This window comes from Halyomorpha halys, unplaced genomic scaffold (genome assembly GCF_000696795.3).
Source record: "Halyomorpha halys isolate HHAL.00 unplaced genomic scaffold, Hhal_1.1 Scaffold983.1, whole genome shotgun sequence".
In the NCBI taxonomy this organism is placed as follows: Eukaryota; Metazoa; Arthropoda; class Insecta; order Hemiptera; family Pentatomidae; genus Halyomorpha; species Halyomorpha halys.
Window position 1 is genome coordinate 107627 of NW_027115573.1, and position 3956 is coordinate 111582.

Genomic DNA, 3956 nt, shown 5'->3' on the forward strand with positions numbered 1-3956 from the left:
AGTTCGACATGACCACTATCTATCACTTTATAGCTAGATATGACCACTATCTATCACTTTATGGCACAATGTGACCACCTTCCAATAGTTTATAGCTCGACATGACCACTATCTATCACTTTATAGCTCGACATGACCACTATCTATCACTTTATGGCACAATGTGACCACTTTCCAATAGTTTATAGCTCGACATGACCACTATCTATCACCTAGCTTTACAAAACCACCCTCCATCAGTTGATAGCTCGCCATGAAAACCCTCCATCAGTTTATAGCTCGACTTGACCACTATCCATCAGTTTATAGCTCAACTTGACATGGGCACATTACATAAATAACTCATATTAAATTATACTATGTGCATTATTCAGTAATCTGTGTTGAAAAATGTGTTATATTTTAAATAAAATAATAAAATATTGTAATTATATTGCAGTTGTGAGCTTGGCTTTGATAAGGACTCAGTGGAGGAAGGTCAACATGAAGGGGTAGCCAAATTCTTATTCCAGCCCAGACTATAGTTTAACTGAACCAATTTAATTATCAAATCAAATCGGGGTTAAATTTATTGATAAATTAAAACACAGTAAATAGGGGAGGAGTGTGAGATAGATGCCAGCAGGGGTTGTTCACATGTTTCTTAACCGTTGGAACATCTTCAGTTATTTTTAGTATTGCACTCAAAACCTTTGACCAGAGCTCTACAAAAATTAGTTACAAACCAGACTACATAATGATAATCATAGAATAAATAATGGTAACTAAATGGTCACGGGTGCACTTTTTACTCGACTATGGCTAAGCCATCTAAAAAAATCTAGTTACAAAACAATATGACAATTATGAAATAATTCTAAATGACAAATTTTAGCAAAGACTTAGCTTTTTAGAGTCTTAACTCAACCTGCTTTATACAGAATTGGAAAATACTTGACAACTGTAACTTTTCCAACCATACCTCCATTTGTTTTGAAATAAAATTGAAACGAGAACACAAATAATATAAATAACTACATAATCAAATCTGGCGATTGGCCAAATTTCGAGAACAATGTTGCTATCGTACCTCAAAAACACTTTAAAATTGATAGAACATAATTGGCATTTCAGACTGGAAATCAAATCATACAAACTATTTCTTATCATAATGTGAACATGACACGACCAATTTAACAAAGCAGTATTAAATGCATGTAATGTAACTTCTAAAACAAATATGAAATTTTCGAAAGACCAAAAGCATCGATCAGTACTGTGGTCTAGTAATGAATTAATAAATTTGAGAAAAACGACTAACACACCAAAAGGCAAAAACGGACGACCAGTAAAGAGAACAACGTAAATAAGACTACTTGAACACTCGATACCAATACCAGGCTCTACTAAACAGGAATCAATTCCACCGAATCGGCCCTAAAAATAGCCATACAAAATCAAGATGTTTTAGGAACTAAGAATTAGTGATATTAAATAACGAAAAAAATCACACGTCAAAGTTCATACAAACATCAGAATATGTGCTTAGCACTATAATTAAACAAGATCTCCCCAACGATGAAACACACGAACAAACATACATATAAGGACAAGGTTCGAAATACCGCCCATAACAGGCAATGACACACCATTAGAACAAACATACATATAAGGACAAGGTTCGAAATACAGCCCATAACAGGCAATGACACACCATTAGAACAAACATACATATAAGGACAAGGTTCGAAATACAGCCCATAACAGGCAATGACACACCATTAGAACAAACATACATATAAGGACAAGGTTCGAAATACCGCCCATCACAGGCAATGACACACCATTAGAACAGACATACATATAAGGACAAGGTTCGAAATACAGCCCATAACTGGCAATGACAGACCATTAGAACAGATAGAGACTTTACAAATCATAAAAGATTTGAAAGCACATTTTAGAAAACTACCTTATTTAAATTATATATATTTACCAACCAATTTGGTAGCAGTATTCAGTTATACCGAAAGCATGTAAAAAAGGACTACTGCACATTATACCAAAACGAGACTAACAAATTGGGACAAACTAATCAATAGCAGACTAACAACTAAGGGGATACTCCATCCTAACCAGTTAATTTCGTGCCACAAAAAAGCACAATTGATGCTTTGTTAAAATCCAAAACATAAACAAAAAATGCTCTATTATGAAATTCAAATTGTTTCATGGTCAAACTAGATATTGTTAGAGCTTTCGAAAATGCGTAGGGACCAATTATATTAGAATACTTGTGAAAATATAATTGGCTAAAAAACATCTTTTTACTATGAGGAGAAGATGGTTGGGGGTGCGATCAGAGAATAACACAAATATCCTTAACCATCTTCTCATCATATATATTATCCATGGCCAACTATCTTCTCATCATCTTCTCATCATCTTTTTATTCTTTAATTTCTATTTTTTTTCGAAGAAAGGACAGTCGAAATCAGGACAATTACTTCACACTTATGAAAGACCTCATGACTGGTATTCCAAAAGGCTCATGCACATCTCCACCAATCTGGAGTATCCTTCTTAACAGCTTTTTTAATTACACTTACCTCACGGAGTACAAATTTTATCCTATCCTGACGACAACCTGCTACTAGTAATCGACAAACTAATTACAATACCAGAAGTTCTGACCAATCAGGTACTTTTAATTCTGGAAAATTGGACCAATAGCATTGAACAGAGACTAGACAAAATATTTATGAATTTACAAGAAAACAGAAATCAACCAACTTCAACATTACGTTATATTCCAAAACGCTACAAGAGACAAAAACAATGACTTCTCTAGGTCTAACTTCGACAGAATATTGAACTGAAAAAAACATACGGACACGATTGTAAATAAACCGCTGAAAACAATCAATGCCCTTACTATTGCCGCAAGACTCACTTGGGGACTGGAGAGTCAGGTTCTAAAAGCCATCTACGAAGGCGCAAAAATCCCAAAACTGCAATACCTGTGAGGTAATGAGGTGCCGTAAAGCCGACTAACCGCTCCAAACTGCAACGAGTACAAAGCCTAATGACAATAAGAATAAGCAAAGCCTTTAAGACCATATTTTTCCTATCCGGTATAAAATGACAGAATGTACAAAATTAAAAAAACATGCAATAGGATACAAGGACATCAGCAATGCCAATATTGAACGGGGCCAGACTATACAACTAAGGCAACGCTCATCTATTCATGCTTAACTAGCACTATAATTATAGATGAAATCGTAGAACCTCAGATATTGTGATAATAAATTTACACAGACGGAGGTAAGCAAGAACACAACACGGGCTGCACCTTTACCACAGAAAACAACAATAATTACTATGAAGAACTTTTCAGACTCGACAGAACTGCTCAGATGAGCAAGCAGAAAAACTGACAGTGTTAAAAGCTACAGGCTACATATTAAGAAAAAAAAACACAAAAACTATTTTCAACATTTATTCTGACAAAAAATAGTAATTTATTCCATGAAAAACAACAAAATACAAGACCCACTTACAGTACAGATTCGTAATAACTTCATCGAAATCATGAACCAGGGCATAAAAACTCGATTTCTTTTCACAGTGATATTGTAGGTAACGAAGAGTAGATGCACTGGCAGAGAAAAGAGCTTGTGATAATCAACTGCCTTACGAATACAGCTCAGTCTCTATTACTTATGTTAAAAAAGCTTTGCTAACCAACTCAATCGAAGAGTAGAACAGGCAACTAAAGGACGATCACTATATTGCAAACATCACTTCACAAAAAACTACAACACAATCAAAAGCAGCCACTACAAACTGACCCAATTGCTTACAGAACACGGACGACTAACCAATACTTAAAGAGATTTCACTTACAAATCTAAGCGCGACACACGAACTCCAAAAAGTTTCCAACACATGTTATACAACTATTACTTATATGG